We start from the raw sequence: 24,994 nt of genomic DNA, 5'->3' as shown, positions 1-24,994 counted from the left end.
GGTGTTCATGAGGGAGCAGCCTCATCAAAATGGCTCTTTAGGGCTGCGCATGGTCCTGCAGCTTCACAAATGGACTAAAAGAGTTCCTTGAGCCACGCGTTGTCCTCTGAGTGATAACTATGCATTTAAGGAAGCAGCGCTGCTCCAAAAATATGACTGGGAACAATGTCTCTGCAATAACTCTGCCTTGAAAGCCTTCATCTATGCCTTTAGGTGGCTTTAAAGCAACATAAGAAGTGTTGGTGAGCCTTAATGGCAGAATGATTCTTTTTTGACTTTGTTGGGCTTGATTTGCTTTCATCTGCTTTGGAAACTGGACTGATACTATTTGCCGCATCCTGATACACTTTGGCACTGAATCTGGGCCTTTTCTCACCGCTGATACTCTTTAAACTGTCCCATCGCCCCCTTCTGTATTTTAATGCAAAAATAACTACTGCTAATGTCCTTCGTGGCCTTTGGGTGCAATCGGCGCTTGGCCGATCAAAAATAGCATTAAACCTTGCAAATAATGTCGCAAAAAGGAGGATTTGTATGCTGTTGACTGTACCGAGGCCGAAACTGGCTATCTGAAGCAAAATTGGGCCTTGGAGCGATCTCAGAAAGCTTAGGGATGCATGAATTCCCTTATTGGGAGCTGGGCAAGGGCATATATGTGAAAATATGAACAAATGCCACCTTTTCTTTTACACAGAAAAAGACCAATTTCTATGTAAAATTTGTGAAAAACATAGGCGGGAGCGGCACTGTAGCGGAGATTAAATCCTAGCCGTTGGATCGCGTGAAGGAAGATCCAATGGCTGGCGCTAAATCGCATCGGGGCGAACCATTGGTCCCAACACATAAAACCTCCGAAATGCCGCGGACCCGAAATGCTTATATGCCCTTTCTTTATGGAGATCGGGTCCGGCCCATCGGAGCTTTCATATCGGCTGATTTGGTAAAAATGGGCAAGCAGACCCGATATACTTTATGCTGCGCTTTATTACTTTTCGGCTCTGCTGGTCGGAGCTATATAGGAGTGATGCGATTAAATATGGGCTATTGATCTCTGGGCCTCAATGGGCGGCTGAGATTAACTTGGCAATTCGCTATCAACGGGGTCATGGGGTTGCCACATAGAAACGCCGAAACCCATCGGACCCGATAAGTTATACAGGCCCTCTTTATTTTATTTCGGGTCCGACCCATCGGCGGAACCCAAATCGGCGGTTTTAACAGTGGAATGGGTCCGCGGACCCGAAAACCCTTAACACTGTATTTGATAACTCATCGGCTCCGCCAAATCGGAGCAGTATATGGGGCGATGCGAGGTGGGGGGTCGTGCGACAAAATCTGGACCGTTAGATCTAGGGCCCGATCCAACGGTCCTGGATCCGTCGGCAAATCGGCAGTCGGAGGGACCAGAGGGCGGCACATATGGAATCGTCGAACTGCGTGGACCCGATATTCTATTACCGGTCCACTTTATATGTTTTCGGGTCCGGCCCATCGGCACTATGCCCCATGCCTTGAGACTTAGCCATTTTTGCTTATATATGCCACTGCCCCCTCCCGATAGCGATATTGCATCGGAGGGGGTCCAAATGAAACTTTATTATATCGGACCCATGTTTTTGTGAACTGCCAAGCCTTTTGGTAAATCAAAAGGGTTCCTTTATAGTTTGGCATGGATTCTAAGGCATCGGAAGGGGTCCGATAGCCAAAAAAGGGAGGATTTTATCCTTTTTTGAAGGTTTTTCATGGTTTTTGTATTCTTATGTCTTGGAAGGAGTCCAAAGGCACTTAGGAGGAAAGTGATGTGGTTTTGAGAGGGGTTTAGTGGGCAAAAGGGGTTTCATGCCTTCTAAAGGCAAACCAAGGTAAAAGGGGTGATTTTTTAAACATGTGAAGGAGAATTATGCAAAGGAATGAGTCCTTATGCATTTGGAAGATAGTTAGGGGGGTGATGAAGGGTTCTATGCATCAGAAAGGGTCCAAAATGCATGAGAAGATGGTTTGAGGGGAGAAGTGAGGATTCTTGCTGAGTTTCAGATAAACTTAGCAATTTCCAAGGATGTATATGGTTATTTTCAACCAGGGGGAGGGATAAATATATAGGGGAGTTATATACATAGTTTTAGTAGGGGAAGGGGAAATAAATAGGGAGCTACATAGTAAAGTTAATAGTTAATATGAAAATGATGAGAAAAAGCGCTAAGAATGATGTCTTAGGCTATCAATGGGGGAAAATGACTGATAGAAGAAGTGTGAACATTCCTTTAGTGAAGTAGATCTTCACCAAGGCAAATGATATGGAGAATGATGAAATTAAGAGGTATCAAGCATATCTTGACCTCTTTAGGGGAAGTTAGCGAGTGATTTGGGGAAAGAGGAGGAAGGGGAAGTTAGACATGCCTCGCTTGAAGTCCTCCAACTGAACAACTAACTTCAACTTGTGACATGATAGATATAACACTTGACAATATGAAATGGATCACAAGCCATGATTTTGCAACCACAAAGCTACCTACCCGACCTACTCACCTAGCATTTTCTCTTCTTTTTGGTTTGGGTGCACTTGAACTAGCATACCCAACTTTTTTTCCTTTCTTCTTGCTGTCCTCCTATCTAAATCTACACTTATTGCATCCAAGGGATCAGATTAGGCTGTTGAGCACCCTTGTTTCTCTACCTATCTACAAATCTGCCAAGATTAAGCTGTTTGGACAGATAGTTATTCTCTATATTCTACAATAGGAAATTGAAACCTAGGGAGACCAAGATTAAGCTATTTGGACCTCCCTTAACTAAAAACTGATCAAAATGGATTACTTATCAAAACTGGAACAAAGCAGTAGCATTAAAACTGGCACACCTTCATGGATACTTCTCTGGTCATCTGTAGCAAATATGGAGCATTGCAGCATGCATAGTACGACATATTTGTCATGTAAAAAAGTCGATCGTGAAAGATGATTAACCTCCTGCAGCAGGAGGCTAACAGTGGCTCCACTTGGGGATGGCTTTTCCTTGTGACAAGCCAAGAACAGCAGGTCAGACTACCTTGTATTCAATTGTTGTTGTGCTCTGCAAAATTCCCTTGGCTGGCTGCCTTATTGATCCTACCAACCTACCTACCCTAACCAGCACTTACTTTGCTGTTAGGTGAAGTGAAATAGCCAATGCAGCCACTTAAGCAATAAAAACATGAGTGGGCTTTGCTGCTTGTGTTTGCTGTTGAGAGCAACTGAGATCTTGCAATCTGATGTGGCTTTGTTAATCTTTGAGAAGATCAAGAAGCTACTAATCTCCTTCGCTGAACCTAAAGACTGTACAAAAGGGTCCTGAAACATATATACAATAGTGCTGAGCTGAGATAAGCAAATGTACAAAGGTTTAGGATCGTTATCATTCCTTGAAATGTGGAAACCATCAACATTTTGATACTGAGCCTTGCAGCCTGCTAATGGAGAAGAGCACTGACTTATTTCATCACTCAGCCTACCATCTAATGGATTGCACAAAACTTGGAGCGATACTTGCAACTCATTACAAACAGGCTCAGATGGCACTTGATAGATTTGCACTTGCTGCTCCTCCTTTTCTTTAAATAATTCAGATGATTCAAAACAAAGCGGCAGAGAATCATCTGGGACTTCTTGATCATATGCTACTGCTTCCGAGTCTTCCTCTTCAATATGACATTCAATGGCACTCTGGGGCTACAAATCTAGAGGTAATGCATCAGGAGCAAGGATTTGACTCTTCTCTAGATGGCCAATATCAACACTTGATGATACTTGGTTACAAACTGCATGATAATTATCCTTGATAAACTGAAAAGATTCAAAACAAAAAGGTAAAGTTCCTTCGCTGAAATCAAAATTCTCTGCTTTTTCCACCTCCTCTTCATAGCTGAAACATGCAAGCTGACCACTGGGTTCAGGCTGCTGATCCTGAACTATGCTTTCTACCAAAATAAGCTCTGACTCCTCTGCAAGGCTGATTTGGACAATTGGGCGCATAATCTTCATCATATTGGTTATATTTTGGCAGACAACTGAAAGAAGGAGAGAAATTATCCTCATACAATAGATTGGGAGATTCATCCATATATTGCTCAGAAACTGAAGTTTCATCTTTGCAAGTAGTTTTTCTCTCAGCTCTTGCTCTGTTTCGCTTGGCAATCAGATTTGCCTCCACACTAGCAGCTATATTCTGCATGTCTGCTAAGCTTTGAGGGGCTCTTTCCCTCAGTTGATATGCCATGTCGGTATCAAAACCATCTGGGAATTTATACATAGCAAGATCAGGTGGAGGTCTGAGGTTCTGTGGGATTGCATTATAAACATTATTAAATCTTGCACAATAGTCGAAGACAGCCTCTTGAGGGCCTCTTTTGATAGTATCATATTCTGATCATATGTGCAGGGGATCCTTCTTTTTATCCCATCTGTTAAGGAATGTTTGGTAAAGAGCCTCTAGATCAGCTATGGAATTTGCAGGAAGAGCTCTAAACCAGGGCCTAACATCACCTCTGAGACTTTGGACAAAAATCTTCATTCTTATAGCATCATCATCTATTTCATAAATCTCAAAATAGTCCTGCATTTTTTTGGTATTTTGCAGGGCTGTGTAAGAACCAGTTCCCTCAAAATAAGTGATTTTAGTTTGGTAGTCCTGAGGCATAGCCCCTAGATTTGCAGGTAACTGTAAAGGTGTATAACGATTCGCCATATTTGCCGGGAAAAATGGAACAGCAGGAAGAAACAGAACAGCTGGAACAGCGGGGATGGAAGAGGAAATAATAGAAGGAGTTGGAATATAGCTTTGCTGAACTGTTTCAGAGGAAACTTAAAGATTTTCTCTTTCAGGTTCGTTCCTCCAGTGGAGTCTTGATTGAAAATGATGTGGAGTCACCAGGTGGATGACTTAACTTTGAAGTGCCTGATCTCTGTCCACCATCAAAGATCATAACTAAACATGAAAATGTTCTGAAGAAAAGGAGCACTTTCTCCAGAAAATGAGATTTGTCCCCAGTGGAGTCGCCATTATGTTATCACTCAGGTTGTCCTTAAAGCTCCTTAAAGGATACGGCCGAGGTAACCACAAACCAATCTTTGGACTGCAGGTCCTAGCCTACCTGCAATTAGAGAGGGCTCTCTCTTTATAATTTAGCTTTGTTTTGGGTTGATTTTAGGCTAGTTATGATTGTCTTTGGTTTTGTTTTGATTTTGGTGGGATGGAGGATTCTTTCAAACAGAGTTGGGATGCATAGTGTGAGAAGTTCAAACCATTGGGCATGGAGTCGTGGAATAGGCTTGCTGTTGCGTTTTCTTGGTCACAAGAGGAATACAGAGCAGGATAGCTACACATAAAACAATATCTAGCTAGAATAAAGATGGAATGAAGGTCAGTGAATGAAAGGCAACTAAGTAGCTCTCATTATGCTAACAGAGGGAAGGTGAATGAACATTTATATAGGTGCAATCAAGGATTCCTAAACAACATTCATATATGAAGGAACTAGTGTAAATATGAGCAAATCAATATTCATATGCAGGACTAATTCAGAGGAAAACATAGATAAATCAGAGAAATATAGAACAGAATACAACTAAGTGAGCTCTGAACTATTCTTTCTTTCTGCTATTTAGATAGTGAAACCATGATGGCATAAAACATATAAACTGTAAACAGAGATAAGAAACACTTATTGGGCTATGTAGAAGCATTAGGATTCCATAGTCACTCTTCAGACATTAAAACACAATAGTCAGTTCATCTCCCAAACATTCCAGCGATCTTTGATTATAAAGACTCTCAGAAAATACAATGCAAGTCTAGAGGAAGTTATCGACCAACCAACCCTTAAAATAGTGCAAAGGGTGGTTTAAATAGAGAATATTTACAAACATCCCTTGAATAGGTGTCAAGGGAGAAAATATCTCAAAATATCTATCAAAACAGATTCAAAAGAGATCTGTGCAACAATTGCTTCTAATGCTAAGTTGTGCTGGAAATAAATGCAATAAAATATCTAAAACAGGTGTTCATGAGGGAGCAGCCTCATCAAAATGGCTCTTTAGGGCTGCGCATGGTCCTGCAGCTTCACAAATGGACTGAAAGAGTTCCTTGAGCCACGCGATGTCCTCTGTGTGATAACTATGCATTTAAGGAAGCAGCGCTGCTCCAAAAATATGACTCGGAATAATGTCTCTGCAATAACTCTGCCTTGAAAGCCTTCATCTATGCCTTTATGTGGCTTTAAAGCAACATAAAAAGTGTTGGTGAGCCTTAATGGCTGAAGGATGCTTTGTTGACTTTGTTGGGCTTGATTTTCTTTCATCTGCTTTGGAAACTGGACTGATACTCTTTGCCGCATCCTGATACACTTTGGCACTGAATCTGGGCCTTTTCTCACCGCTGATACTCTTTAAATTGTCCCATCTCCCCCTTCTGTCTTTTAATGCAAAAATAACTGTTGCTAATGTCCTCCGTGGGCTTTGGGTGCAATCGGCGCTTGGCCGATCAAAAATAGCATTAAACCTTGCAAATAATGCCGCAAAAAGGAGGATTTGTATGCTGCTGACTGTACCGAGGCCGAAACTGGATATCTGAAGCAAAACTAGGCCTTGGAGCGATCTCAGAAAGCTTAAGGATGCATGAATTCCCTTATCGAGAGCTGGGCGCGGGCATATATGTGAAAATATGAACAAATTCCGCCTTTTCTTTTACACAGAAAAAGACCAATTTCTATGTAAAATTCGTGAAAAACATAGGCGGGAGCAGCACTGTAGCGGAGATTAAATTCTGGTCATTGGATTGCGCGAAGGCAGATCCAACGGCTGGCGCTAAATCGCATAGGGGCAGACCATTGGTCCCAACAAATAAAACCTCCGAAATGTCGTAGACCCGAAATGCTTATATGCCCTTTCCTTATGGAGATTGGGTCCGGCCCATCGGAGCTTTCATATTGGCGGATTTGGTAAAAATGGGCAAGCGGACCCGATATACTTTATGCTGCGCTTTATTAATTTTCGGCTCCGCTGGTCAGAGCCATATAGGAGTGATGCGATTAAATATGGGCCGTTGATCTCTGGGCCTGAATGGGCGGTTGAGATTAACTCGGCAATTCGCTATCAGCGGGGTCATGGGGTTGCCACATAGAAACGCCAAAACCCATCGGACCCGATAAGTTATACAGGCCCTCTTTATTTTATTTTGGGTCCGACCCATCGGCGGAACCCAAATCGGCGGTTTTAATAGTGGAATGGGTCCGCAGACCTGAAAAACCTTAACACTGCATTTGATAACTCATCGGCTCCGCCAAATCGGAGCAGTATATGGGGCGATGTGAGGTGGGGGGTCGTGCGAAAAAATCTGGATTGTCAGATCGGGGGCCTGATCCAATGGTCCTGGATCCATCGGCGAATCAGCAGTCAGAGGGACCAGAGGGCGGCACATATGGAATCCCCGAACTGCGCAGACCCGATATTCTATTACCGGTCCACTTTATATGATTTCGGGTCCACCGCATCGGCACTATGCCCCATGCCTTGAGACTTAGCCATTTTCGCTTATATATGCCACTGCCCCCTCCCGATAGCGATATCGCATCGGAGGGGGTCCAAATGAAACTTGATTATATCGGACCCATATTTTTGTGAACTGCCAAGCCTTTTGGGAAATCGGAAGGGTTCCTTTATAGTTTGGCATGGATTCTAAGGCATCGGAAGGGGTCTGATAGCCAAAAAGGGGAGGATTTTATCCTTTTTTGAAGATTTTTCATGGTTTTTGTATTCTTATGCCTTGGAAGGAGTCCAAAGGCACTTAGGAGGAAAGTGATGTGGTTTTGAGAGGGGTTTAGTGGGCAAAAGGGGTTTCATACCTTCTAAAGGCAAACCAAGGTAAAAGGGGTGATTTTTTAAACATGTGAAAGAGAAATATGCAAAGGAATGAGTCCTTATGCATTTGGAAGATAGTTAGGGGGGTGATGAAGGGTTCTATGCATCGGAAAGGGTCCAAAATGCATGAGAAGATGGTTTGAGGGGAGAAGTGAGGATTCTTGCTGATTTTCAGATAAACTTAGCAATTTCCAAGGATGTATATGGTTATTTTCAACCAGGGGGAGGGATAAATATATAGGGGAGTTATATACATAGTTTTAGTAGGGGAAGGGGAAATAAATAGGGAGCTACATAGTAAAGTTAATAGTTAATATGACAATGATGAGAAAAAGAGCTAAGAATGATGTCTTAGGCTATCAATGGGGGAAAATGATTGATAGAAGAAGTGTGAACATTCCTTTAGTGAAGCAGATCTTCACCAAGGCAGATGATATGGAGAATGATGAAATTGAGAGGTATCAAGCAGATCTTGACCTCTTTAGGGGAGGTTAGTGAGTGATTTGGGGAAAGAGGAGGAAGGGGAAGTTAGACATGCCTCGCTTGAAGTCCTCCAACTGAACAACTGCCTTCAACTTGTGATATGATAGATATAACACTTGACAATATGAAATGGATCACAAGCCATGATTCTGCAACCACAAAGCTACCTACCCGACCTAATCACCTAGCATTTTCTCTTCTTTTTGGTTTGGGTGCACTTGAACTAGCATACCCAGCTTTTTTTTCTTTTCTTCTTGTTGTCCTCCTATCTAAATCTACACTTATTGCATCCAGGGGCTCAGATTAGGCTGTTGATCACCCTTGTTTCTCTACCTATCTACAAATCTGCCAAGATTAAGCTGTTTGGACAGATAGTTATTCTCTATATTCTACAGCAGGAAATTGAAACCTAGGGAGACCAAGATTAAGCTGTTTGGACCTCCCTTAACTGAAAACTGATCAAAATGGATTACTTATCAAAACTGGAACAAAGCAGTAGCATTAAAACTGGCACACCTTCATGGATACTTCTATGGTCATCTGTAGCAAATATGGAGCATTGCAGCATGCATAGTATGACATATTTGCCATGTAAAAAATTCGATCATGAAATATGATTAACTTGCTGCAGCAGGAGGCTAACAATATGTATATTATGCTTTTCTCTTATCTAAAAATTGTTCACAATTTTATTATTATTTGTATTGCTTTTATTTATTATTATTCTTAATTGAGCCATAATTTAAATGTTTACTCTCATTTACAAAAACTAAACATCTCCATTAAACTTTATTTTTAACTTTTTATTGTTCATCTCTGCTAAGGTCTATTGAAATTCGTACAAATTTGGATTGTCATGAACCGTAATTACTGTGTTCGGATCCTTTCCAAGTTGAGATAGGTGTTTAACTCAATCGTTGGTTGAATATTTGTACAATCTGAACTTGATTAGTTGAAGATTCCTATTGATCAGGTCTAGTAAGAAATACACTCTTTCTTTAACACCCAATGTGAACATGATGACTTCGTAGATCTTTGCCATTTGTATTAGAAACAATTTGAGGGAAACATTTTTATGCAGATAGTGCTTTATCCCTTTACCATCTAGCATTCGTGTGACCTCAAAATAGTCACACCCTTATGTTTAGGTACCATTTGGCTACGCACCATCCAAATATTCTCTCCTCCTAATCACCATGGAGAGAAGAGACAAGAGGGGGCAATAGAATATCCAAATATTTGCTACTTGGTCATTAGGAGCAGAGAAGATTTAGATGTTCTATTTCCACCTCTTATTGACCCACTATGACACACTTTCTTTTTAGGCATGTGCCACACCCTTTTGGCAGAACGCGAGAAAATGGTACCCAAAAATGATGGGTACAACTATTTTTAGGTCACACAATCACTCGATGGTAAAGATACAAATAGATATGTTTATAATAGGCCTATTATCAAAAATTTTCTAACATAAATTTTCAAAACTCTATGGAGTGAATGTGTTCACATTGAGCAGTAAAGATAGAGTGAAATTCTTCCTATAACTAATCAATATGGATCTGTTGATAAAGTTCAGGATGTATAGAGATTCAACCAATGATCGATTGAAATACCTATCTCAGCTTGGAAGGGATCTATACAAAGTAATTATAATTGGTGACAAATCAAGTTTGTACCAATTTCAAGAAAGTAATCCCATCCAAATCAAATGCTTCAATGGTCTAAAGTTGGAATCACAACTCATAGAGATCATCCCGTTCTTACGAAGCCTCAATAAAGTGAAGGATGTTCACCCAATTCTCTATGAAAAATTCTGCATTCATAATACCCTTGAGATGGATGTAATGATCAAAAATGAAATTGTCGAGGAAATGGTATAATAACCCACATTAATAAAGATGAATGCATCGTGAACAATTTGGGCACCTTATCAGATTCATAGGGTGTTTGCTATATCTTCCCACAACCAAGGAAATCCCTCCTTCCAAAAACTACATGATGACCCTTTTTTAGCAGTGAAGAAAGGAATACCTCCCTCCTAAACTCTCTCACTCATTGGAACATCATGGAATTATTACATAACTAACTAATTATCTTAATGTGAATGTGATGACCTTGCAACTATTTCTTTCAACCATTATCTATATAACAATATTGAGATTCATGACGCCAAATGATTGTCTACCTAAATGATTGCACATATTATATATGATTGCATAGTTTGTTTGACGACTATAGCTATAGACATCTAACTCCAGAGTGTAAGCATCGAAACCTGAATAGTACCACTATATTTTGGTGCTAGAGACTCCCCTTTTCCATGGTGGGAGTCCATGGCTTCGATATGGAGGTGTGGTGAACTGACCTTGTGGAGACATGGGTATTCATGAAGTGTAAGTATTTAAAATTTAAATTTGAAATGTTAGATATGCCATATGGTGCACTATGAATCTGATGATAGAGGAGACAACACCATGGTAGTTATACCTCAAAATCCAAATATGATAGTTGATGAGTGTCATGGGGCGAATCATTTATGGTCATAGAAAATTTACTTACCATGAAAAATTAACCTGATGTTCGACTTTATTGAGGAAAGAGGTAAAATATCAATGCAACCAAAATGTTACCTTGTTATACTATTCCTTATGAGAACAAACTTTCAAGGTGTTCTAATTTGACTTTATTTACATGCTATTTGCAAGTAGACATTTCAAATAGTTTGATAGAAAGGAGGAATACAATGTAAACTATAGTGGGAAGACTTGGAGACAATTATGTCCCATTTAATTTGGTATTGGTAAGAGTTTTGTTTCATTTAAAACTCTTATTTACAGTGATTTTTACAAAATGTCTATGATTTATTTAGAGTTCTAGAATTATTAGTTGTAACATCTACATGCTTTGAGTTCTTTGCTTTCTAGGTTGCATTCCATTTCCCACTTGCAACAAAATTTACACTAAAACACTCATGGAAGGTTACAAAGCTATTATTTTGTGTGCGTAATCCAATGTAATTTTCAATAAGATAATTTACCTAGTTGAATGATATAGAGATCCTTATGCTACAAACCATAATTGGATCTTACCTCTCATAGATTTTTCTTGATGTCTAAGAAATAGTATCCTTTTTCTCACCAAGTTCTAGTTTAGTGGCTTCCTACAAGTTATGATGTCCAATGAACCCCGCAAAATTTAGACAATAACTCGACAATTTGAAAAAAAAAAAAAAAACCTGATGAATTCGGTATGTGGTAGTGAGGGCGAAGTGGTTTTTATAGAAAGAAGTGAAATTTAAAACCTATAATTTCCTGAAACTACTAATCATTCACAATCTTTCTTCAGCTTAATGCTCTCCTCGTTTTCTCTTGTATCCAACTCCTCCCCTTACCTGGACCATCATTTTAACCCCTCACTTTCACATCCCTCCATGGCTTCTCTGACCCCTAACTTGAACCCTTCCTCTTGTTAGAAAGTTATATATTACAAAGAAATGGAACACATAAATAGCAATGGGAACATAAACATAGAAAACACATAAAAAAAGAGAGACATAGATATACATGGTTCACCTAATTTGGGCTACATCCATAGAGAAATAGCCAATCCTTCGAGTACCAAGGCAAGAAAATAATTATGTCCAAAAATTTCCAGTCAAAATGCAATCTCTATTGCTTTCAATAATCTTTGGGTTTCCATGTAGATTTTGAATTGTTCCATAAATGCATTAGAAACTGTACTAGCTTTAAATGGATGAGATAATGCACAAAAGTGTGCATACTTGGTAAGTATGTCAACTACCAACATTATGAAACTCTTTCTTTCAGACTTGGGTAAACCTGTGATAAAAGCCATTGAAACCTCCTCCCAATGTTGACAAACCAAACATTCTACAACAAACCTTTGAATATCAGATTTAAGACCATCCCAAAAAAATTCCTTCTTAACCTTGTGGTATGTTTTTAAAAATCTTGAATGCCCTCCTAAGGGATAGGTGTGCAATTCCATAAGAATCTTTTGTTTGAGTTGGGAATTCTTACATAGGTATCAGTGATCTTTGTACCATAATGAATCATTTTTCCAGCTAAATGTATCATATTGTTGAGGGCCCTGAGGTCGGGTCAACAACAAGGGGGATACCCACCCGGTCCGGAACCTGGTTGGCGGCTCCTTGCCCGTTTGGAGTAGCGGGTCCGACTGGGGATGACGGGACCAGCTTCCCGATGCATGGGATGTGTATGTGTGTGTGTGTGGAATTTTGGTTAGGTTATTTCTAAGAAACGTTCTAAAACTACTGTAAATCTATCTTGCAAACTTGAATCTAAATTACTATAATCAAATGAAAAACAACACACAGAATTTACATTAACCCGGGATGTTTCTTTTGTTATGCGATCTAGAAAGATTTCTAACATCAGCTGGTAATAAAGATCATTCAACTGATATCAGAATATAAATCAATAAAGATAAACCATTCTGCATAAGAAGTTAGGCAGAGCGGTTGTGAACAGCACATCGCATAATCAAATCATTCGCATATTAAGCATAAATAGATAAATCCATCGTACAGAAGTGCCAAATGATAACTTATATATTCATACATTAGCATGCAAACAATATCAGCTGTATATCGCTTTAAGAACACAATCAGAAATTAATCAAGAGATAAAAGTACCATTAATGACTAATCCTTACTCATAGACTTCAAACAATAACGATCTACCTCCACTTGCTTCTAACGTCTACCAAGAGTACAGAAGTGCAACATCAGTAGCAGACATAAAAATGCAAACATAAATAAATCACGATCCTTCCATTCATCAAAACCTCCTCTGAGGGTGCAGAAGTGCATGTTTTGAGGACAAGTTTTTGACAAATTTCTGGACCCTTCTCCAATGCAATGAGAAGGGTTGAAATACTACTATCTAATCCTAATAATAGTATTATTACAAAATTTAGGATACGGCTCTCAAATGACCGCCCTTTTTCTAATTCAGTAAAACAAAAAGAAAAACAACTTTCTAAATTGAAATTACTTCCTAATTTGGTCCCTGAAATTGCAGTTATCAAGCATGGGCTTGAGAAGAGTCGGTTGACCGACTTCCGTGCTTAGTTGGGCTACGAAAACAGCGTCCATAAGAGCTGGCGCTACTTTCTCGGCCGCGTTCATGATGCACCTTACCGTCATGCATTGGCTGTGAGGCTTAACTAAGTAAGTCCAGTAACTTTCCCAGTTTAACCTAGCCAATGCCTGAATTGTCTTCCCGTTTGCCTGTGCTTTCTTCTTCCATTCTGCTCCCAGCTGTAACGCATTTGGTAAGTATCCCGGGGTAGACTCTGAAATCAAATTAGCTCTGTGCAAATTTTCATTTACACAATCGATAAGTATGGTCGCCTGTGTTGCCGCTGACTCTGCCGCCTGCTCCGCCTGTGTTATTTGCTCGTCCCATTTGTTGAAGAGCAAATCTTTGTGATTTTCATTAATCTTAGGTGCCCCTGCTTTCTTCCCTTCCTCGTCATTTTGCCAAGCCAGATACTCTGTTACTCTTTTGTTGGCCTGGTCATAGTCATTCTGTAATTCCACTACCTGGCTGGTAATCTTGTCGCTCAGCTCACAAAAATGCCTCCACTGTGATATTCTACGTGCCATGTCCTCCTGTTGCTGTGACAGATGGTCGTTCAAGCTGATGGATTCTGAAATAAATTATGTTAGCTTGGGTTCATCCTTGTGCATTCCTTGCACCGTCTGCAGTTGCTTTTCCTTTTCTTCAATATTTCTTTGGTGGCTCAGCTGCATCTGGCGAAAGTCTTCTTGTAGTTTTTCAAGCTGCTTGGAAGCTTCAGCGTTTATATTGGCTTGTTGCAACTGTTGTTGCAGCAGTTGTATTTGGCTTTCACGTTCTTTTAGAAGTTGCTGAACTTCGGAAGCCTTGTCGATGGTCGCAGAAGCATATGCTCCTGCAATCTGAGACAACTTGGTGAGGTTTTCGGTTGGATTGCTATTCGGATCTTTCCACAAGACATCTAGGTGTTCAGCATCTTGAGCTAGCGCATCCGCAAGCTTTCTTTTCTTTCTTTGTCTCCTTACAACTGCCTTGTGCTGTGGGCTGTAGAATACGTCCAGTGGAGGGATCTCTTCTACGCTAAGTAGAAGTTCTGAGGATGGAGCGATAGGAAGATGCTCCATCTCTGTGGTACTACTGACTATGGTTGAGAAGACCTCTTGCGCTACCTGCGTGTTGTCCACGGGTGTTTTCGGGACCTGACCTTCAAGATTAATCAGTTCATTGAAGGTCTCCCATTCTTTATCTAATTCTACTGTAACAAGAGGTGCTTCGGTGACGGGGGGAGGAACTTCTCTTGATGATGAGGCGGCAACTTGCTGCTGAGCCATCGAGCTTGACTGAGCTGTGTCCTTGATTGTTTCTTCGTTTCTTTCTTCTTTGCGGACAGACTCTTCAAGATCTGGAGATATTTCTTGCACGGCGCTGGAATCAGATTTGGAGGTACTGGAGTGTTCACTGAGGCTGACGCTTGGAGTCGGTTCTCTGGCAGCTATCCGCAGCACTTCCAGTGGAATGTTAGCCAGCCTCCTTTCTCTATACAATGTGAATTTCCGGAAGTCGTCCGGGGACAGCCTCGATCGTGCTTCCTGCAAAACTTCTTTGAGCGAGTTTTTTCCCTGAAAAAGATCGTCAAATAGATCTTTCTGTCCAGAGAACACACTTATCCTGACGCTAGTTGTAAATTCCTGGGCGACTTTATTTGGGTCAAATGGCCTTGGTGGAAGTTTAAATAGTTGGAGACACATCACATTCTCCACCTCACCAAAAGCGTGCCCTACATCGAATAAAGATAAGACCCCGCACGTGACTGGGAATTGAGGCCAAATGGCCTTCTTTTTGTTCTTTAGGTCCTTAGTTAAACCACCTTCAGAACAAGTCTGATAAGCGATTTCTCGAGCCAACAATTTATCTGGGATATATAAGGGTAGGACATGCGGGGGTACTGTGCTTCCAAAAACTCGGATATAGGTAAACCATTCTTCTCCAAACCATTTTGCGATGGAGATGATATCAATCTGTGCCTCGGGAGAGCATCTTGGGGGATCTTTATCGTATATTATCTTATGTATGGGTAATATAAGTCCATGGCAAATCTGGTAAAAATGGGGGGCGAACTGGGAATCCCACAGAATTTTATGATAGACATGAATAGGCAATGGGTCCTGGGTAGTCCATTGCCAACCCATGGTAGGGAATTTTGATACGAGACAGACAGAATCCATTATGTAGGCAGACAAATAAAAAGGCGGATAGACTCTTTGGGAGTGGGATCTTTTAGAATGGTAGTGGAGGACTGCCATGTACAGAGTGTCAGAAAGGATTTTGGCCCAATCGACTATCTCAGAGCTAGTCGCGGCATCAATCAGCGGTAGCCATTCAGGTGAAAATTTATTGATATCTGGCTTGCCGAATATTCTACAGAGCATGGCTGCAGCAAAGCAATATGGAGAAGTAAGAGAACCAGTGCTATACATACCGTTCTTATCTTTCTTTAATGGCTCATCTCTTCTTGAACACTCCTTAGTTGTGTCTGATAGGTCCGGATTTTCTGCTGCGAACTTCTCAACAAATTCTGCGTTGTAGGTCGCTTGCGGCTCAGGTAGATGATACATGAGCTTCAGGTCTTGAGCTGCAAACGATCCTACGGGCCCATGTCCCTGGACCTTGAACTATCTATGGTGCAACTCCGCATCATCTAGTATCCATTTGATCATGTCTGTGTATGGCAGGATCTTTGGCCTCGCTGCTATCCTATGGAGGAAAGAACATGCTAGATCTTCCAGAGATGCCTCTGAAGAACGTGATGCACCTGCGACAGCAGCAGTTACCTTGATTATTCTCGAATTTTCTTCCTCCAATATCTTATACATGCCTTCCCAAGTTGAGATGCCTGCATCTTTATTGCATGCAGTATCTGTGTAGAGGGGCGCCATCTCTTTGGTCTTTTCCCTTGTCTCTGAGCTCTGAGCTTTGTTCTTCTTCCCCATCACGCTTAGCGTTTCTGTTCGGTTTTGCCTTCGCACTTTGCTCCTACAGGTTACGAACGAAAATGGAAAGATTGATCAGAAGGGTGATGGGAGAGTTTTAAATGCAAGAGATAGATTAGATACGCCACCTTACGTGAAACAAATCCGCATTAAGGCACGCGTCTTTATGCCACTTAATAACTGACAACTAATTCATTACTAACATTGAATGCGCATAATTCCCAAGTCAGGTAATGGTAAGTGGATTTTTCTTTGGGTGGCGTGCCCGAAAGAGTCATACCGAGGTGCTTTTATGACTTGCCAACTCATCCTCGCATGTCGCGCGATCACAAAGGTTAGTGATCGCAACATCGCAGATCGCCATATCGCAGATCGCAATGATTCAAATGTTTGCCAACGTGCCCAGCCTCATTTCTGCGATATGCGATCGCGCGATCGCAACATCGCAGATCGGCGGACTTTAAAGCTTTTCTTTATGGACGCTAGTGTATTGCGATGCGATGTTGTTCATTAATACCGAGGCGGTGCGCATATTGGTTTTTAGGGGTGAAACGAAGGCATCTCTTTGATTTTTTTTTTTTTTTTGTGAAGCAATCTTAGGATTTGTTTTTATGAACACAGGTCTAGGCTTAAGTCGTCTAAGGACCTTTTTCTACGTTTTATGCTTGTAATTTCAAAAGAAGTCTTTGTTTTCTTTTTCCGGAAATTAACTAAGGGTCCCCTATTCAATCTATCATTATGACTGATATTAGGCTGAATTAGGGGGGGTTGTTGCTGGCCACAACAATTGGCGATTCACTTGGGAGAACCAGTTATCTCTGCTCTTTTTCTATTGATGTTTTCGGATTTTTCTTTTAAAAATTTTCTCAGGAAATTCGAACTTTATTATAAAAAGATAACAACAAACAATACTTCAAAGCATCAATGATGTTTTGTTTTATCCCCATCTTATTTCAATTACTTGCATTCCCAGGTTGTTTTCCGAGTTTAGATCAGTTACTACTTGGCCTTGTTAAGACATAGAAATAAAGAGTTCTCTTATGTATCAACCCTTTTTTAAGAATGCCCTTTTGTCGAAGGTAGAGCCACTGCTGCCAGCAGGCGTCCATAGCCTCGACAGGGTTACCTATTATCCAGGAATGATCCTTTATCCAGCTTCGGGTTTTTTAACAACTTTTTCAAAAGAAATATACCTTTGCTGATGCTTTTTCCTTCTTCTTTTTTTTTTTTTTTCTCTAAAGAACAATGTCTTGGTTTGGTGGCCAAATTATGACACAGTCACTCACTCAATTTATACTTTTGCTGAACAAGCTGGCTCGTGATGAGACCCCTTGTCTTTTGATCGCAACAATCTTGAGTCGTTGCCCTGTTTTGGTAGACAGTTTTGGCAAAGTCAGCAAGTTATAACATCTGTGATCATGATAAGTCGGCTCGTGATGAGACCTCTTATTCTTCAAGATATAGCATCTTTCTGGGTCATCTCTCTGAACGTTGCATTTTCCTTTAGCAGGGAGGAAGTCAAATTCTCTTTCCTTAAGAAAGTTCTGGACGACAATGATAGGGTTGCTTTTGATAATGGTTGCTTTTACAGAGAATCTTTATTCTAATACTGATACCTTTCATTGTGCTGATCTAAAAACGAATTCCTCACCGAGATAACTTTCTTTAAAAAATTTCTGGGTTTGAACTTTAACATCATCTCTGGGTTAAAGATCTATTGATAATAAAGGTCAGACTCCCAGAAAATTAGCTGTTCATAAGAGCCGAAATTCCAAAATCTTTAACAGAGACAAGGTTTCTTCAGTAACCGTCAAATACTGTTTAGCCGAAACAAACTTTATTTCGGATAGGCAATTGTTATCTAGGGTCATGTAGAGGATACAACTGACTTTGCCTATCTTTATTGAAAGCAAACTAATACCCTATCTAAATTATCACTACTCCTACTCTAATTAAAAATAGGAAATAACAAAGAAAAATGATATTTCCAATGGAACCAACGATTCATTATTATTCCTAGCCATATGGGTCTCCCAAGCATCAGTAAAAAGAATTGAATTCCCCTTGGATAGAAATTGTTGGCTAGGAAATAGGAACTCATAAACTTAGTTGGAATCTTGTCTAATTTCGTCTTCTCATGATAGGTTTTTTCCAACTGAGTAACTATTGGATCACAAAAATTGGGATGAATCTCTTTTGTAAATCGGTGATCTTTCAATAGAAAGGATAACAAGCCGAATTGTGAAATAGGTTGTTTAATCTCGATGGCTTGTAACCCGTTGATTGTTAACTTTGAGTTTTTAGCGATTTCGTTTGAGATGAGAGTTTTTATATATAATTCGCCAGAATCTAATCTATCAAAGTTCTGCAAATTTAAAAATGAGTCTGATTTTGTACAAAATGAAAGTGAGTGAAAAAGAAATGATTGGGTATCTATATATACAGTGGTGTCGCACGTCTGGGAGTTACTTGAAACTCTGTGTTTTTCACAAGAACTGGCCGGGTTCTGTGAATCAGGAATTGAATCATGATTGCGATCAGGGATGGAGATCTCCTCTGGATATGAATCGTAGATAGGAGCATCGTCTCGGATAGTAAAATTATTCAAATGAGATTTTTCTTTGAGATGAGGGTTAGACGGAACAGTTTCTGATCTAAGATGTTTCTTATAATCTGACCCTAGTTGAGTTACTTGCGACAATTCAATATCATCATAATTATCAAAGCAATTATCACGAAAGACTTTACAATTTTCCCTAGGTTCCTCTTTTTCATTATGTGTTTTTAGACAAGGGAGATGAGGCAGCTCTTGCTTGATATGAATCGTAGACTGTGATATAGTGGTCTCTTTATTTCGGAAACCCATTGATGTCTCGTTTGAATAACCCTCTGTTGGAATAGACTTGATACTATGAGGGAGAAGATCGTCATTACTAAAAACATCGGGGTAAAGAGAAAAATGTGGATCCGGAACAATGTATTTAAAATTATCAAATAAACCTTGTTCATCAGATTCACAATAAGCATCGGGCTTTAGATCATACCTTTTTGCGTCGATACTTTTCGAAAGAGAAACAGTAGGTGGATCTAACCTTGGCACCAGGAGTTGTTGATTTGAAATGATGTTGTCTGACTTTATATTAAAGTCAACTTCTGATGTCAGGGCACCTTCCCTTTCAGTACTTTCGCCTGCGTTTTCTGATGTTAGAGCATGCAAAACTCCTAGACTAAATTCTGTCTGATCAGGTACAGGAGGTAGGAAACACTCATCATAATCTGAAGGTTCTTCATCTGTGAGTTCATCTTCAAGATCATATTGTAGACATTTAAGATGAAATCGTATATTGAAATCCCTTACGGGCTCGTCTTGTTTCCGCAGATGGTCGATTTCATCGTATACCTGGTCGTATTCATAGCAATCAAATTCCAAGATGAAAGCTCTAACGAATTGGTCCCAGCTGTGGATTGATGCAACTGGGAGGTTTCTGCACCATCTTCTAGCTTCTGCTGTGAATGTAAGAGTGAAAATCCTGCATAAAACGCCTTCGTCAATTTTTTGAATATCAGCACTCAAAACTGTTTGAATAAAATGCAGGGCGTGATGAAATGCAGAAGAATTATTCTCACCATTGAATTTTACCTGAGATAGTAGTCTTACCACATCTGGTGGAGTGTTGGAAGAAGTAGGAACATGGATGCAACTCCAAATGGGAATTCTGTGAGCAGGCATCCTTTTCCAGGATTTCTAGTTTAAAAACGTTCCAACAGACAATATGCTCAGGCCCTCCTTCTAGCGCCAGAAATGTTGAGGGCCCTGAGGTCGGGTCAACAACAAGGGGTGATCCGGATTTAAACAGGAACGCAACAAATTACAGAGATAACCATATACACAAAGATGCAGCGGAAATAATACTTCATTTCATTAATGGAAAATACTGAAATATGCTTACAAACAGAAATGGCAATAAACTAGCTAGGGCGATGGTAGCTTATCTCTGAGAAGAGATGTGATGGCTACATGCCTCTGAATTGTGTTACAATGAGGCTCGAAGGCCTATTTATTGTTGAGAAACAATGGAAAAACCCTTAACATTCCAAAACCTAACCCTAGGAGATGAAACGCCAAACTGTGGGCCCCGTTTGGGGGTAAGTTGGTACATCAACTTCCCGGGGTCGTAACTTTGGCATATGATCTCCGTTTGACGCGTACAATAGCTCATTAGAAAGATCTATCCGAGCACTATCATTGTTGGAACGGGCAACACGTCCATTCCATGGACTCGTGTTGCCCCCGGATTCCCCAAAAAACGTCGTTTAGGGCCTCAAAACGGCTCCAGAAGTTCAGGACCCGAAAAACTGCTAAAAATAGTAAGTTGTGCTACAATTAAGGAAACTGAAAATGCTGAGAAATACAATGGTGGGGGTCCAGGTGGACTTGGCAGGTTGCCACCAATATCCACCTGGATCATTCCTCCCCCCTTAGGAAGCAATGGTCCCCATTGCGTTGAGCTCCTCCATGAGATGAGGAAACTTCTGCTGAACTTGTTCCCTGGTGAGCCACTTGCCCTGCTGAAGGAGTTGGCCCGCTTTGACAACTCGATACAGTTGGATATTCTGTTGGCGAGTGTTCTTGATCTGTGTGTCCATGATCCGATCAGTTGCAGCTTGTTCCATGCAATCTGGATTTAATTCTGTGGGTTTGAGCTGTTCTGCAATGTCGGATGTGTCTAGCAATGGTGGAAAGTATGGCCGAAGGCGGTCCACATTAAACACTGGGTGCAGGCCAAGGAATGGGGGAATGCTGAGCTCAAATGCATTGTCTCCCATAGCCTTAGTAATGGTGTAAGGACCATATCGGAGTGGTCTCAATTTCCGATAGGCTCCAGTAAGGCGTTCCTTTTGCAAATGCAACCAGACTTTGTCGCCCACCTGAAACTTGTGTGGCACCCGATGTTGATCATGTCGCTGCTTGTACTTGGCATTTGATTTCTCAAGAATGTCATGGACCTGCTGGCGAATATGTTGGATGCGCTCAATGCAGCTGGTGGCCTTATCTGTTTCGGACTGGACATGAGCTGAATTCATGTGAGTAGCTGCAAGTGGCATGGCCACATCAATGGGGCATAGTGGCTGGAATCCCAAACCCACCTGAAAAGGGCTATGGCCAGTGGAGCTGTGAAGAGCTCGGTTGTAGCTGTGTTGAACGTAGGGGAGGCTCTCGTCCCATGTGCGTGGATGCTTTGAGTTATACATGCGCAGAATGTGCACAATCATCCTATTGACAACCTCTATCTGGCCATCAGTTTGAGGATGGAAGGCTGTGGACTTCGTGAGTTTGGTGTCCAGCATTGACCAGAGACTGGACCAAAAGGTGCTGAGAAACCGACTGTCTCGATCTGAGATGATAGACTGTGGGATCCCAAAGTGCACCCACACTCGTTCAAAGAAGAGTTTAGCAGTGGCTTCTGCTGTGATATTCTTCTTGCAGGCCATCATAATGGCCATCTTTGAGAACCTGTCGACGACCACAAAAACACAGTCATTTCCATGCTTAGTGGAAGGAAGGCCTGACATGTAATCCATGGAGATGGATTCCCAAGGTCGACTAGGGGTAGGCAACGGGGTATAGAGGCCTTGCTTCTTAATGGTCGGTTTGGCAATGGCACAGGCAGTACATGATCGGATGCACTTCCCAACATCCTGTCGAAGATTCGGCCAATAGAAATAGTTTTGCAATACTGCCACTGTTTTCTCGACCCCGAAATGCCCAGCAGCCCGACTGTAGTGTGCTTCCCAAATCATCTTGGCACGCTCGCTTGAAGGAACACAAAGGTGACCGAGGTGGCATAATAGGACATCCTGGAGGTGAAAATCTGCAACTTGCCGACCCTCCAAGAGTGTCTGGTATGTGTGGCCGAATTCTGGGTCGCTTTTGTAGAGAAGTGGCCAATCAGAAGTCTCGTGTCCGCAAGAGTTGAGCACGGTGGTTAGCGCCATGATCGGTGGTCGACTGAGGCAATCTGCAACATTATTGGTGCTGCCCTTTTTATACTTGATATTCAAGTGAAACTGTTGCAGGTATGTAGACCACTTCTGATGGCGATCATTCTGCAATTTCCCTTGGGTCTGTATGAACTACAGAGGTCGGTGGTCTGTGTGGATGACCGTTTCCTTCCCCAAAATGTAATGCTTCCATTGTCGGCAGGCCTGTACAATGGAATACATCTCTTTATCATAAGTGGGGTACTTCCGGACTGTGTCTGAAAGTGTTTCACTGTGATATGCCACTGGATGTCCATGTTGAGTAAGGACTGCCCCAATAGCATAGTCAGAGGCATCTGTCTCGACCTCAAATGATTGTTGTAAATCTGGTAACGCGAGCACTGGTGCCGTGCAGAGGCGATCCTTCAACTCCCTGAATGCCTTCTGTTGAGATTCAGACCAAAAGAATTTTGCTTTCGCCCCGCCCTTGGTGACTTGACTCAAGGGCCAAGAAATATGAGAAAATCCCAACACAAACCTGCGGTAGAAGTTGGCAAGACCTAGAAAGCTGCGAAGCTCTGTTAGAGTGGTTGGAGAGGGCCAATCCCGAATGACTTGGACCTTGGCTGCATCGACATGCACCCCCTGTTCATCAATGATGTATCCCAGATACTGAACCTAGGTCATGCCAAAAGTGCATTTCTCCAAATTGGCACATAGCTTGTGTTGCCGCAGTGTTTGGAGAACCTGTCGGATGTGGTGGAGGTGCTCTTCCCAACTCTGGCTGAAGATCAGAATGTCATCCAAGTATACTACTACAAAGGAGTTGGTGAATGGCCGCAAGATGTCATCCATTAGCCTCATAAAGGTTGCAGGAGCATTCGTCAATCCGAAAGGCATGACCAACCATTCGAAGAGGCCCTCCTTAGATTTAAAGGCAGTCTTCCACACATCTGAGGGTTCAATTGGTACCTGGTGATATCCTGACTTCAGATCGATCTTGCTGAAATATTTCGCCCCCTTTAGTTGGTCTAGGAGGTCATCAATCCGCGGGATCGGATACCTATTACGGACAGTGATCTTGTTCAGCGCCCGATAGTCAATACAGAGTCTCCACGTCCCATCCTTCTTCTGTACCAACACTATCGGGCTCCCACAGGGCGAAGAACTCGGACGGATGTGACCTTTCTGCAGGAGCTCCTGAATCTGCCTCTTGATTTCATTGTTCTCCAGAACGGAGCGCCGATAAATTGGTCCATTGGGTAGCGGTGCACCTGGGGTCAGATCGATGGAGTGCTTGACTTGACAGTGCAGAGGAACCCCTGCCGGGGAGGTGAAGATGTCTTCGTACTCCTCCACAATCTTGTCCATCTGTAGTTGCCGTGCAGAGGGACCCCGTTTGGAGGCCGCGGCCACTGTCTTCTTCTTCCCTTGAGGGCGTATCATCAGGAAAACAAATTTCCTGGTTTTGGAAATGATCTTACTGCATTGTTTTGCAGTAATCAAAGAGATGGCGGCAGGTGGTGCTACCTCTGGTATCCTGAACAACTTATTTCCCAATGTAATAATAACAGCACGGGGCCTTGATTCATACACAGCATGTCGCTTCCACAAGTATGGTTGTCCTAGTAATACATCACAAACTTCAAGGGGAGCAATGTCACACAATACCTCATCCGTGAAGGGCTTGATGTTGTATGGAAGGCGACACTGCTGGCTCACGCGAAGATCTCGCCCTTGGTGAAGCCACCCAATGGTGTATGGTTGTGGATGTGCTGTGGTCGGTAAGCCCAACCGCTTCACGACCTCTGCCGAAATGAGGTTCTTTTGACTCCCGCTATCAACAATGAAATGTATCGGGGAGCCCTTTACCCACATATGGGAGTGGAAGAGACGCTCCTCCTCCTCTGGATCTTCGAGTTCATTTTTCTGTATCTTTGCGGTAGCAACAGTGGCGCTGGGATCCGCATCAATGATCTGCTTCCCTTTTTCATACCCCTTATCGGGTTCTGACTTAGAGTCGGAACATGCATCTGATTCTGAAAACTTTAGCTCAGCCACCAGTGACTGCTTGGCCCGACACTCACTTGTGTTGTGAGTGGAGCTCTTATGGAACTCGCACCATTTTCCAGTGTCCTTTCTCGGCTTCGCGGCGTTGCTCTTTGCTTGCAGCTTCGGCTGGTTGTCTTGGGCTATCCCGCCTTGGCTTTGTCCTTTGTTCTGTGGTTTAGGGGCACCTTTCCCCTGCTTTGGATTTGCAGATCCAAAGTCTCGCTTCTTTTGTTTAAACTTCTGCTCGACCTTGACGGCATACCGGTATGCTGCGCCGAGCGAGGGGATGTTTAGGAACTGTATTTCTTCCTGGATGTACTTGTGCAGGCAGCCACGGTATTTGAGTATCAAATATTGCTCTGAATCCTTGATACCCAACTTTGTGCGAAGGGTATGGAAAAGATTGGTGAACTCCGGCACGTCTTGGTCCCTTCCCTGCCGCAGTGTGGTCCACTTTATGTATTCATCCTCATAGCTTCCAACAGGGTAGTACTGCTCCTTGATGGCATCCCGGAACGAATCCCAGGTGGGTGCG

Source organism: Pinus tabuliformis, chromosome 1_1 (genome assembly GCF_031772625.1).
Source record: "Pinus tabuliformis cultivar Carrire ecotype Pingquan chromosome 1_1, CPIR1, whole genome shotgun sequence".
Taxonomy (NCBI): domain Eukaryota; kingdom Viridiplantae; phylum Streptophyta; class Pinopsida; order Pinales; family Pinaceae; genus Pinus; species Pinus tabuliformis.
The sequence above is the reverse complement of the archived record's forward strand: the minus strand, read 5'-3'. Positions refer to the sequence as shown.